Source organism: Phalangium opilio, unplaced genomic scaffold (assembly GCF_054372755.1).
Source record: "Phalangium opilio isolate 3A_F unplaced genomic scaffold, DU_Popi_V2 ptg001675l_1, whole genome shotgun sequence".
Classification (NCBI taxonomy): domain Eukaryota; kingdom Metazoa; phylum Arthropoda; class Arachnida; order Opiliones; family Phalangiidae; genus Phalangium; species Phalangium opilio.
This window is the reverse complement of record NW_028324261.1, coordinates 1,277,196-1,291,811: the sequence shown is the minus strand read 5'-3', so window position 1 is coordinate 1,291,811 and position 14,616 is coordinate 1,277,196.

The following is a 14,616-nucleotide window of genomic DNA, read 5'->3' as shown; positions in this document are numbered from 1 at the left end:
CCCCTGTTTGTCGTAGCTCAATGTTTTTAGTATGGTTTGATGAAGGACAAATTGGACTATAACATATCCTAAGGACATCCCCATATCTCTAGTAGACACAGAGTTATGGGCCTGCAAAGCATAGTCTAATGCATTTCCTTTGGACGGGTTGTTTGTTTACGTTTAGCTTAATTACTCGGCCCCTGTTTTTCGTAGCTCAATGTTTTTAGTATGGTTAGATGGGGGACAAATTGGAATATAACATACTCAAAGGACATCGCCGTATCTACAGTAGAAACAGAGTTACGAGCCTGCAAAGTATAGTCTAATGCATTTTCTAAGGAGGGGTTTGTTTGTTCATGTATTGCTTAATTACTTGACCCTGTTCTTTCGATTAAAAATGATAACATATCTTTAGTGTAGCGGTTATCGCATCCGCCTCACTCCCGGAAGGCCACAGGTTCGAAACCGCGAAGTTTTTTTTTATAATTATCCGAACATTTGTGTCAAGGTCACATTATTTACATCCCCGTATCTCTGGTAGAACCAGAGTTACGAGCCTCCAGAATTTAGTCTAATGGATTTCCTATGGAGGGGTTTGTTTGTTTACGATTAGCTTAATTACTCGACTACTGTTTGTCGTAGCCCTAATTCTTAGTATGGCTAGATGGGGGACAAATTGGTCTATAACATACTCAAAGGACATCCCGTATCTCCAGTAGAAACAGAGTTACGAGCCTGCAAAGTTTATTTTCAAAAATCAAAAGTAACCTTCTAACAATAAGTGAGACAAAAAGTAAGTTGACGACGATATTGAGGTAGCCTCAAGTTTAAAGTATCCTTGTATGGGGAGCAAAGAGTACTATAACATATCCAAAGGAGATCCCAGTATCTCTTGTAGAACAAGAGTTATGAGCCTCCAAAGTTTAGTGCAAAAATCATAAGTAACATAATAAAAATAAGTGAGACGATACCAAGTTGACGAACATTTTGCTTAATATCTCGGCCCCTGTTTGTCCTAGCTCAATGTTTTTAGTATGGTTAGATGGGGGACAATTTGGACTATAACATATCCTAAGGACATCCCCGTATCTCTAGTAAACACAGAGTTATGGGCCTGCAAAGCATAGTCTAAGGCATTTCCTTTGGACGGGTTGTTTGTTTACGTTTAGCTTAATTACTCGGCCCCTGTTTTTCGTAGCTCAATGTTTTTAGTATGGTTAGATGGGGGACAAATTGGAATATAACATACTCAAAGGACATCGCCGTATCTACAGTAGAATCAGAGTTACGAGCCTGCAAAGTATACTCTAATGCATTTTCTATGGAGGGGTTTGTTTGTTCACGTATTGCTTAATTACTTGACCCTGTTCTTTCGATTAAAAATAATAACATATCTTTAGTGTGGCGGTTATCGCATCCGCTTCACTCTCGGAAGGCCACAGGTTCGAAACCGCGAAGTTTTTTTTTGCTTGGAACATGCATAGACCTTTATAATTATCCGAACATTTGTGTCAAGGTCACATTATTTACATCCCCGTATCTCTGGTAGAACCAGAGTTACGAGCCTCCAGAATTTAGTCTAATGTATTTCCTATGGAGGGGTTTGTTTGTTTACGATTAGCTTAATTACTCGACTACTGTTTGTCGTAGCCCTAATTCTTAGTATGGCTAGATGGGGGACAAATTGGTCTATAACATACTCAAAGGACATCCCCGTATCTCCAGTAGAAACAGAGTTACGAGCCTGCAAAGTATATTTTCAAAAATCAAAAGTAACCTTCTAACAATAAGTGAGACAAAAAGTAAGTTGGCGACGATATTGAGGTAGCCTCAAGTTTAAAGTATCCTTGTATGGGGTGCAAAGAGTACTATAACATATCCAAAGGAGATCCCAGTATCTCTTGTAGAACAAGAGTTATGAGCCTCCAAAGTTTAGTGCAAAAATCATAAGTAACATAATAAAAATAAGTGAGACGATACCAAAGTTGACGAACATTTTGCTTAATATCTCGGCCCTTGTTTGTCGTAGCTCAATGTTTTTAGTATAATTAGATGGGGGACAATTTGGACTATAACATATCCTAAGGACATCCCCGTATCTCTAGTAGACACAGAGTTATGGGCCTGCAAAATATAGTCTAATGCATTTCCTATGGACGGGTTGTTTGTTTACGTTTAGCTTAATTACTCGGCCCTTGTTTGTCGTAGCTCATTATTTTTAGTATGGTTAGATGGGGGACAAATTGGACTATAACATACTCAAAGGAAATCCCCGTATCTCCAGTAGAAACAGAGTTACGAGCCTGCAAAGTATAGTCTAATGCATTTCCTATGGAGGGGTTTGTTTGTTCACGTATTGCTTAATTACTTGACCCTGTTCTTTCGATTAAAAATAATAACATATCTTTAGTGTGGCGGTTATCGCATCCGCCTCACTCTCGGAAGGCCACAGGTTCGAAACCGCGAAGTTTTTTTTTGCTTGGAACATGCATAGACCTTTATAATTATCCGAACATTTGTGTCAAGGTCACATTATTTACATCCCCGTATCTCTGGTAGAACCAGAGTTACGAGACTCCAGAATTTAGTCTAATGTATTTCCTATGGAGGGGTTTGTTTGTTTACGATTAGCTTAATTACTCGACTACTGTTTGTCGTTGCCCTAATTCTTAGTATGGCTAGATGGGGGACAAATTGGTCTATAACATACTCAAAGGACATCCCCGTATCTCCAGTAGAAACAGAGTTACGAGCCTGCAAAGTATATTTTCAAAAATCAAAAGTAACCTTCTAACAATAAGTGAGACAAAAAGTAAGTTGGCGACGATATTGAGGTAGCCTCAAGTTTAAAGTATCCTTGTATGGGGAGCAAAGAGTACTATAACATATCCAAAGGAGATCCCAGTATCTCTTGTAGAACAAGAGTTATGAGCCTCCAAAGTTTAGTGCAAAAATCATAAGTAACATAATAAAAATAAGTGAGACGATACCAAAGTTGACGAACATTTTGCTTAATATCTCGGCCCCTGTTTGTCGTAGCTCAATGTTTTTAGTATGGTTTGATGAAGGACAAATTGGACTATAACATATCCTAAGGACATCCCCATATCTCTAGTAGACACAGAGTTATGGGCCTGCAAAGCATAGTCTAATGCATTTCCTTTGGACGGGTTGTTTGTTTACGTTTAGCTTAATTACTCGGCCCCTGTTTTTCGTAGCTCAATGTTTTTAGTATGGTTAGATGGGGGACAAATTGGAATATAACATACTCAAAGGACATCGCCGTATCTACAGTAGAAACAGAGTTACGAGCCTGCAAAGTATAGTCTAATGCATTTTCTAAGGAGGGGTTTGTTTGTTCATGTATTGCTTAATTACTTGACCCTGTTCTTTCGATTAAAAATGATAACATATCTTTAGTGTAGCGGTTATCGCATCCGCCTCACTCCCGGAAGGCCACAGGTTCGAAACCGCGAAGTTTTTTTTTATAATTATCCGAACATTTGTGTCAAGGTCACATTATTTACATCCCCGTATCTCTGGTAGAACCAGAGTTACGAGCCTCCAGAATTTAGTCTAATGGATTTCCTATGGAGGGGTTTGTTTGTTTACGATTAGCTTAATTACTCGACTACTGTTTGTCGTAGCTCAATGTTTTTAGTATGGTTAGATGGGGGACAAATTGGAATATAACATACTCAAAGGTCATCCCCGTATCTACAGTAGAAACAGATTTACGAGCCTGCAAAATATAGTCTAATGCATTTTCTATGAAGGGTTTTGTTTGTTCACGTATTGCTTAATTACTTGACCCTGTTCTTTCGATTAAAAATAATAACATATCTTTAGTGTAGCGTTATCGCATCCGCCTCACCCCGGAAGGCCACAGGTTCGAAACCGCGAAAATTTTTTTTGCTTGGAACATGCAAAGACCTTTATAATTATCCGAACATTTGTGTCAAGGTCACATTATTTACATCCCCGTATCTCTGGTAGAACCATAGTTACGAGCCTGCAAAGTTTATTTTCAAAAATCAAAAGTAACCTTCTAACAATAAGTGAGACAAAAAATAAGTTGACGACGATATTGAGGTAGCCTCAAGTTTAAAGTATCCTTGTATGGGGAGCAAAGAGTACTATAACATATCCAAAGGAGATCCCAGTATCTCTTGTAGAACAAGAGTTATGAGCCTCCAAAGTTTAGTGCAAAAATCATAAGTAACATAATAAAAATAAGTGAGACGATACCAAAGTTGACGAACATTTTGCTTAATATCTCGGCCCTTGTTTGTCGTAGCTCAATGTTTTTAGTATGGTTAGATGGGGGACAAATTGGACTATAACATACTCAAAGGACATCCCCGTATCTCCAGTAGAAACAGAGTTACGAGCCTGCAAAGTATAGTCTAATGCATTTTCTATGGAGGGGTTTGTTTGTTCACGTATTGCTTAATTACTTGACCCTGTTCTTTCTATTACAAATAATAACATATCTTTAGTGTAGCGGTTATCGCATCCGCCTCACTCTCGGAAGGCCACAGGTTCGAAACCACGAAGTTTTTTTTTTTTTTTGCTTGGAACATGCAAAGACCTTTATAATTATCCGAACATTTGTGTCAAGGTCACATTATTTACATCCCCGTATCTCTGGTAGAACCAGAGTTACGAGCCTCCAGAATTTAGTCTAATGTATTTCCTATGGAGGGGTTTGTTTGTATACGATTAGCTTAATTACTCGACTACTGTTTGTCGTAGCCCTAATTCTTAGTATGGCTAGATGGGGGACAAATTGGTCTATAACATACTCAAAGGACATCCCCGTATCTCCAGTAGAAACAGAGTTACGAGCCTGCAAAGTATATTTTCAAAAATCAAAAGTAACCTTCTAACAATAAATGAGACAAAGAGTAAGTTGACGACGATATTGAGGTAGCCTCAAGTTTAAAGTATCCTTGTATGGGGAGCAAAGTGTACTATAACATATCCAAAGGAGATCCCAGTATCTCTTGTAGAACAAGAGTTATGAGCCTCCGAAGTTTAGTGCAAAAATCATAAGTAACATAATAAAAATAAGTGAGACGATACCAAAATTGACGAACATTTTGCTTAATATCTCGGCCCCTGTTTGTCGTAGCTCAATGTTTTTAGTATGGTTAGATGGGGGACAATTTGGACTATATCATATCCTAAGGACATCCCCGTATCTCTTGTAGACACAGAGTTATAGGCCTGCAAAGTATAGTCTAATGCATTTCCTATGGACGGGCTGTTTGTTTACGTTTAGCTTAATTACTCGGCCCCTGTTTGTCGTAGCGCAATGTTTTTAGTATGGTTAGATGGGGGACAAATTGGACTATAAATTATTCAAAGGACATCCCCGTATCTCCAGTAGAAACAGAGTTACGAGCCTGCAAAGTATAGTCTAACTCATTTCCTATGGAGGGGGTTTGTTTCTTTACGTTTTGCTTAAGTACTCGGCCCCTGTTTGTCGTAGCCCAAAGTTTTTAGTATGGTTAGATGAAGGACAAATTGGACTATAACATATCCTAAGGACATCCCCGTATCTCGTGTAGAAACAGAGTTACGAGCCTGCAAAGTATAGTCTAATGCATTTTCTATGGAGGGGTTTGTTTGTTCACGTATTGCTTATTTACTTGACCCTGTTCTTTCGATTAAAAATAATAACATATCTTTAGTGTAGCGGTTATCGCATCCGCCTCACTCCCGGAAGGCCACAGGTTCGAAACCGCGAAGTTTTTTTTTATAATTATGCGAACATTTGTGTCAAGGTCAAATTATTTACATCCCCGTATCTCTGGTAGAACCAGATTTACGAGCCTCCAGAATTTAGTCTAATGGATTTCCTATGGAGGGGTTTGTTTGTTTACGATTAGCTTAATTACTCGACTACTGTTTGTCGTAGCTCAATGTTTTTAGTATGGTTAGATGGGGGACAAATTGGACTATAACATACTCAAAGGACATCCCCGTATCTACAGTAGAAACAGAGTTACGAGCCTGCAAAGTATAGTCTAACTCATTTCCTATGGAGGGGGTTTGTTTCTTTACGTTTTGCTTAAGTACTCGGCCCCTGTTTGTCGTATTCCAAAGTTTTTAGTATGGTTAGATGAAAGACAAATTGGACTATAACATATCCTAAGGACATCCCGGTATCTCCAGTAGAAACAGAGTTACGAGCCTGCAAAGTTTATTTTCAAAAATCAAAAGTAACCTTCTAACAATAAGTGAGACAAAAAATAAGTTGACGACGATATTGAGGTAGCCTCAAGTTTAAAGCATCCTTGTATGGGGAGCAAAGAGTACTATAACATATCAAAAGGAGATCTCAGTATCTCTTGTAGAACAAGAGTTATGAGCCTCCAAAGTTTAGTGCAAAAATCATAAGTGACATAATAAAAATAAGTGAGACGATACCAAAGTTGACGAACATTTTGCTTTATATCTCGGCCCTTGTTTGTCGTAGCTCAATGTTTTTAGTATGGTTAGATGGGGGACAAATTGGACTATAACATACTCCAATCTATTGGTTAACAGCCGAACGCGCTAACCATTGAGCCACGGAAGCTCAGAAATTAAATGGTTGTCAGGTATTGTGGAAAAGTTTTGACTTTTTACGCTAAATCTGAGACCCCACAACACCTTTCCCGGGTGGGCTCGATACAACTAGAACGAATCATGTCAGGTGGGCAGGGAAGTGGGAAAAGGACGTGCCATGAAAATAGAGGCACCAAAGAAAAGTAGGAATGCCACCATCCACGTCGTTCATCCCTTCACACCAGGGGTACTAACTTATCTTTCCCTTTTAAACAACCATTTTTTACAGTGCAATTACTTATACCAGTATCAATGTCATTGTACCAAATTTTCTTTTTACCATATTTCACTAAATACATGTAATGCAATCACCTTATAAGTGTTCCTTTTAAACCAATACACCCTTTATACTTTTAACAAATACCAACATTACCTTTTACAAATAGTAATTTTACCTTTTACCAAACAACCTAGTTAACGGCAATAATGATTGGACAAAGTCAGCCAGGGACTCGCGAAGGGACCACCAAAAAGGGAGTATCCAAACTTCGGTCTGTACACCTGTTAATCACTCGTCGACGCCGTTCGAAATAAATCTTACAGCGCCGCTCGTATCGTGAATGCGCTACTAAGTGTATCGAAATAGCCAACTAATAAGCGTCGCCTTTTTCTTAGGTACGCCCCGATCAGGTCTTAATAATGCCCATGTGCAACTCTTTTATCTTGGCTAACCCTTTTATCCTTTTAGGAAAAGGTTCGTGCTCAATTAAGAGCTTTTTGTCCTTTCATGGACTTTGTCTAATGCCCGTGCTGGGGCATGGGAGGGGATACCCGGCTAGGTTATTTACTTATTTTCGCTCTTTATGGGGCATCTAATTTCTTACCGTGGCCACGCCATCATACAACCTCTCTTTCACAACAAGCCAAGACCGACCTATTGGTAATAAACCCTTATACCAAGCTCAACCAGAGCACTTAAACCAAGCTCAACCAGAACACCTTTAACCAATCTCAACCAGAGCACAACTTTAACCAAGCTCAACCAGAGGACAACTTTAACCAAGTTCAACCAGAGGACAACTTTAACCAAGCTCAACCAGAGCACAACTTTAACTCAGCTCAACCAGAGCACAACTTTAACTCAGCTCAACCAGAGCGCAACTTTAACCAAGCTCAACCAGAGCACAACTTTAACTCAGCTCAACCAGAGCACAACTTTAACTCAGCTCAACCAGAGCACAACTTTAACCAAGCTCAACCAGAGCACAAGTTTCTATCTTACGTCAACTTAGTGTCAAACCTTCGTTTCACTTAATACAAATTTTTCTACGAACCCAACTTCATTGCGAAGTGCGAATCAATTTTATCAACCTGAAGTGTAACGGTTGTTCGTTGCTTCCAAACTGCATATAGTTGCATCCAACCTTGACAAACACCACTCCTTCGGCTTCTGTAGACTCTGATGTCTTTGGGCTGGGACTCCTTTATCCCGCTCCTTGTCGCTCTCCGCCGCTGGACTTCTTGCGGCACGTTCATGTTCCCTTTCTCTCAGGCATCGGCAAAAAGCATCCATCGTGGAGTTGACTAGAGACTTGAAGATTTCCAAAATTTTTCGAAGTTCTCGAACCAAGTCCAATTTTCACAAAATTGTCCAATTAACGTAATTTTTCCCGAGCACGTAATTAGTCCCGGGCGCGTAATTAATCCCGAGCACGTAATTAGTCCCGGGTTTCGGCACCATTTTATGTTGCGACTTCCATCCCAACATAAGAGTTTGTGATACCCTTCTGATATCACATTGGCGGACTGAAACACCGATCTAAATCCCTAACTTATTTGTGTGTCTTTATTCAAAAACGAAGAAGCTCCAAATGCAATCGTCAATAATTTCTTTAATTGTTGTATTGTCTGTCAAATCATACTCAAATTAACATATCTTTACATTAATTTTCCTTAAAACACGTCCGTTTATCTAAAGTTCTAAATCTTTTTTTACAACCTCTCTCGGCAGAGTCGGTTTGCTTTCTATATTGTCCGATGGTAACAAGCGCTCTTTTTCCATCAAGAGTCCAATACGTTCTACTCAGGCTTTGCTTTTGCTAGTTTTAACACAAAGTTCAAGTTTTACCCCCTATTATTGTTACAAAGCGATCCCCAATATTCGTCACTCCGAAGTTTTATGACTTTACAGGGCCAGAGGGCCTTTTAACATCCTAGTAACAAAAACCATCCGTCGAACCTTTCAAATGCATTACTATAGCCTTTACAATAGTACAGTATTTCTTAGCAATTACAGGCCGTGCCATACGACAGTTCTTATTTTGGTTTAGAGTTAAATGTTATCTTAAAGGTCTTTACATAAAAAACATATCAATCATAAGTATTCATTATAAGTAAACCTTAAATAATCTTAACTAAACTGTATCTAAACTAAATTCGGACCGTAAAAACCCATAACTTCTGCTTATGGGAAAAAAGGTCCTGGGAAAACCCCAGTGGGGAAAACCATTAATTTCAATCATTATTTAGGTCTAAATGACCAGGCTCGTTGTGGATCGCCGGATTCAACAATCTGAGACCCTACAACACCTCTCCCGGGTGGGCTCGAACCACCAACCTTTCGAATAACAGCTGAACGCGCTAACCATTGCGCCACGGAAGCCCAAAAATTAAATGCTCGTCAGGTATTGTGTAAAAACCTTGACTTTTTACGTCACATCTGAGACCTCACAACACCGTTCCCGGATGGGCTCGAACCACTAACCTATTGTTTAACAGCCGAACGCGCTAAACATTGCGCCACAGAAGCCCAAAAATTAAATGGTCGTCAGGTATTGTGGAAAAGTTTTGACTTTTTACGCTACATCTGAGACCCCACAACACCTCTCCCGGGTGGGCTCGAACCACCATCCTCTCGATTAACAGCTGAACGCGCTAACCATTGCGCCACGGAACCCCAAAAATTAAATGCTCGTCAGGTATTGTGTAAAAACCTTGACTTTTTGCGTCACATCTGAGACCTCACAACACCACTCCCGGATGGGCTCGAACCACCAACCTATTGGTTAACAGCCGAACGCGCTAACCATTGCGCCACGGACGCCCAAAAATTAAATGGTCGTCAGGTGTTGTGGAAAAAACCTTGACTTTTTACGTCACATCTGAGACGTCACAACACCGCTCCCGGATGGGCTCGAGCCACACACCTATTGGTTAACAGCCGAACGCGCTAACCTTTGAGCCACGGAAGCTCAGAAATTAAATGGTTGTCAGGTATTGTGTATAAGTTATGACTTTTTACGTTACATCTGAGACCCTACAACACCTCTTCCGGTTGGGCTCGAACCACCAACCTTTCGGTTAACAGCCGAACGCGCTAACCATTGCGCCAAGGAAGCCCAAAAATTTAATGGTCGTCAGGTATTGTTGCAAAACTTTGTCTTTCTACGTTACATTTGAGATCCCACACCACCGCTCCCGGGTGGGCTCGAACCACCAACCTATTGGTTAACAGGCGAACGCGCTAACCATTGAGCCACGGAAGCTCAGAATTTAAATGGTTGTCACGTATTGCGGAAAAGTTTTGACTTTTTACGCTATATCTGAGACCCCACAACACCTCTCTCGAGTGGGCTCGAACCTTCAACCTTTCGATTAACAGCTGAACGCGCTAATCATTGCGCCACGGAAGCCCAAAAATTAAATGGTCGTCAGGTGCTGTGGAAAAAACCTTGACTTTTTACGTCACATCTGAGACGTCACAACACCGCTCCCGGATGGGCTCGAACCACACACCTATTCGTTAACAGCCGAACGCGCTAACCTTTGAGCCAAGGAAGCCCAAAAATTTAATGGTCGTCAGGTATTGTGGCAAAACTTCGGCTTTCTACGTTACATTTGAGATCCCACACCACCGGTCCCGGGTGGGCTCGAACCACCAACCTATTGGTTAACAGCCGAACGCGCTAACCATTGAGCCACGGAAGCTCAGAAATTAAATGGTTGTCACGTATTGTGGATAGGTTTTGACTTTTTACACTACATCTGAGACCCCACAACACCTCTTCCGGATGGGCTCGAACCACCAACCTTTCGGTTAACAGCTGAACGCGCTAATAATTGCGCCACGGAAGCCCAAAAATTAAATGGTCGTCAGGTATTGTGGAAAAATTTTGGCTTTCAACGTTACTTTTGAGATCCCAAAATACCGCTCCCGGGTGGGCTCGAACCACCAACCAATTGGTTAACAGCCGAATTCGCTAACCATTGAGCCACGGAAGCTCAGAATTTAAGTGGTTGTCACATATTGTGGAAAAGTTTTGACATTTTACGTTACATCTGAGACGTCACAACACCGCTCCCGGATGGGCTCGAACCACCAACCTTTCGGTTAACAGCTGAACGCGCTAATCATTGCGCCACGGAAGCCCAAAACTTAAATGTTCGTCAGGTATTGTGGAAAAACTCTGACATTTTACGTTACATCTGAGACCTCACAACACCGCTTCCGGATGGGCTCGAACCACCAACCTATTGGTTAACAGCCGAACGCGCTAACCATTGCGCCACGGAAGACCGAAAATTAAATGGTCGTCAGGTGTTGTGGAAAAAACCTTGACTTTTTACGTCACATCTGAGACGTCACAAAACCGCTCCCGGATGGGCTCGAACCACACACCTATTGGTTAACAGCCGAACGCGCTAACCTTTGAGCCACGGAAGCTCAGAAATTAATAGGTTGTCAGGTATTGTGGATAAGTTATGACTTTTTACGTTACATGTGTGACCCTACAACACCTCTTCCGGTTGGGCTCGAACCACCAACCTTTCGGTTAACAGCCGAACGCGCTAACCATTGCGCCAAGGAAGCCCAAAAATTTAATGGTCGTCAGGTATTGTGGCAAAACTTTGGCTTTCTACGTTACATTTGAGATCCCACACCACCGCTCCCGGGTGGGCTCGAACCACCAACCTATTGGTTAACAGCCGAACGCGCTAACCATTGAGCCACGGAAGCTCAGAAATTAAATGGTTGTCACGTATTGTGGATAAGTTTTGACTTTTTACGCTACATCTGAGACCCCACAACACCTCTTCCGGGTGGGCCTGAACCACCAGCCTTTCGATTAACAGTTGAACGCGCTAATAATTGCGCCACGAAAGCCCAAAAATTAAATGTTCGTCAGGTATTGTGGAAAAACTCTGACATTTTACGTTACATCTGAGACCTCACAACACCGCTCCCGGATAGGCTCTAACCACCAACCTATTGGTTAACAGCCGAACGCGCTAACCATTCAGCCACGGAAGCTCAGAAATTAAATGGTTGTCACGTATTGTGGAAAAGTTTTGACTTTTTACGCTACATCTGAGACGTCACAACACCGCTCCCGGATGGGCTCGAACCACCAACCTATTGGTTAACAGGCGAACGCGCTAACCATTGAGCCACGGAAGCTCAGAATTTAAATGGTTGTCACGTATTGCGGAAAAGTTTTGACTTTTTACGCTATAGCTGAGACCCCACAACACCTCTCTCGAGTGGGCTCGAACCTTCAACCTTTCGATTAACAGCTGAACGCGCTAATCATTGCGCCACGGAAGCCCAAAAATTAAATGGTCGTCAGGTGCTGTGGAAAAAACCTTGACTTTTTACGTCACATCTGAGACGTCACAACACCGCTCCCGGATGGGCTCGAACCACAAACCTATTCGTTAACAGCCGAACGCGCTAACATTTGAGCCAAGGAAGCCCAAAAATTTAATGGTCGTCAGGTATTGTGGCAAAACTTTGGCTTTCTACGTTACATTTGAGATCCCACACCACCGGTCCCGCGTGGGCTCGAACCACCAACCTATTGGTTAACAGCCGAACGCGCTAACCATTGAGCCACGGAAGCTCAGAAATTAAATGGTTGTCACGTATTGTGGATAGGTTTTGACTTTTTACACTACATCTGAGACCCCACAACACCTCTTCCGGGTGGGCTTGAACCGCCAGCCTTTCGATTAACAGTTGAACGCGCTAATAATTGCGCCACGGAAGCCCAAAAATTAAATGTTCGTCAGGTATTGTGGAAAAACTCTGACATTTTACGTTACATCTGAGACGTCACAACACCGCTCCCGGATGGGCTCGAACCACCAACCTTTCGGTTAACAGCTGAACGCGCTGACCATTGCGCCACGGAAGCCCAAAAATTAAATGGTCGTCAGGTATTGTGGAAAAATTTTGGCTTTCAACGTTACATTTGAGATCCCAAAATACCGCTCCCGGGTGGGCTCGAACCACCAACCTATTGGTTAACAGCCGAATTCGCTAACCATTGAGCCACGGAAGCTCAGAATTTAAGTGGTTGTCACATAGTGTGGAAAAGTTTTGACATTTTACGTTACATCTGAGACGTCACAACACCGCTCCCGGATGGGCTCGAACCACCAACCTTTCGGTTAACAGCTGAACGCGCTAATCATTGCGCCACGGAAGCCCAAAAATTAAATGTTCGTCAGGTATTGTGGAAAAACTCTGACATTTTACGTTACATCTGAGACCTCACAACACCGCTCCCGGATGGGCTCGAACCACCAACCTATTGGTTAACAGCCGAACGCGCTAACCATTGCGCCACGGAAGACCAAAAATTAAATGGTCGTCAGGTGTTGTGGAAAAAACCTTGACTTTTTACGTCACATCTGAGACGTCACAAAACCGCTCCCGGATGGGCTCGAACCACACACCTATTGGTTAACAGCCGAACGCGCTAACCTTTGAGCCACGGAAGCTCAGAAATTAAATGGTTGTCAGGTATTGTGGATAAGTTATGACTTTTTACGTTACATGTGTGACCCTACAACACCTCTTCCGGTTGGGCTCGAACCACCAACCTTTCGGTTAACAGCCGAACGCGCTAAACATTGCGCCAAGGAAGCCCAAAAATTTAATGGTCGTCAGGTATTGTGGCAAAAGTTTGGCTTTCTACGTTACATTTGAGATCCCACACCACCGCTCCCGGGTGGGCTCGAACCACCAACCTATTGGTTAACAGCCGAACGCGCTAACCATTGAGCCACGGAAGCTCAGAAATTAAATGGTTGTCACGTATTGTGGATAAGTTTTGACTTTTTACGCTACATCTGAGACCCCACAACACCTCTTCCGGGTGGGCCTGAACCAATAGCCTTTCGATTAACAGTTGAACGCGCTAATAATTGCGCCACGGAAGCCCAAAAATTAAATGTTCGTCAGGTATTGTGGAAAAACTCTGACATTTTACGTTACATCTGAGACCTCACGACTCCGCTCCCGGATGGGCTCTAACCACCAACCTATTGGTTAACAGCCGAACGCGCTAACCATTCAGCCACGGAAGCTCAGAAATTAAATGGTTGTCACGTATTGTGGAAAAGTTTTGACTTTTTACGCTACATCTGAGACCCCACAACACCTCTCCCGGTTGGGCTCGAACCACCAACCTTTCGATTAACAGCTGAACGCGCTAACCATTGCGCCACGGAAGCCCAAAAATTCAATGTTCGTCAGGTATTGTGGAAAAACCTTGACTTTTTACGTCACATCTGAGACCTCACAACACCGCTCCCGGATGGGCTCTAACCACCAACCTATTGGTTAACAGCCGAACGCGCTAATCATTGAGCCACGAAAGCTCAGAAATTAAATGGTCGTCACGTATTGTGGAAAAACTTTGGCTTTCTACGTTACATTTGAGATCCCACAACACCGCTCCCGGGTGGGCTCGAACCACCAACCTATTGGTTAACAGCCGAACGCGTTAACCATTGCGCCACGGAAGCCCAAAAATTAAATGGTCGTCAGGTATTGTGGAAAAACTTTGGCTTTCTACGTTACGTTTGAGATCCCACAACGCCGCTCCCGGGTGGGCTCGAACCACTAAATTATTTGTTAACTGCTGAACGCGCTAACCATTGCGCCACGGAAGCTCAGAAATTAAATGGTTGTCACGTATTCTGGAAAAGTTTTGACTTTTTACGCTACATCTGAGACCCCACAACACCTCTCCCGGGTGGGCTCGAACCACCAACCTTTCGATTAACAGCTGA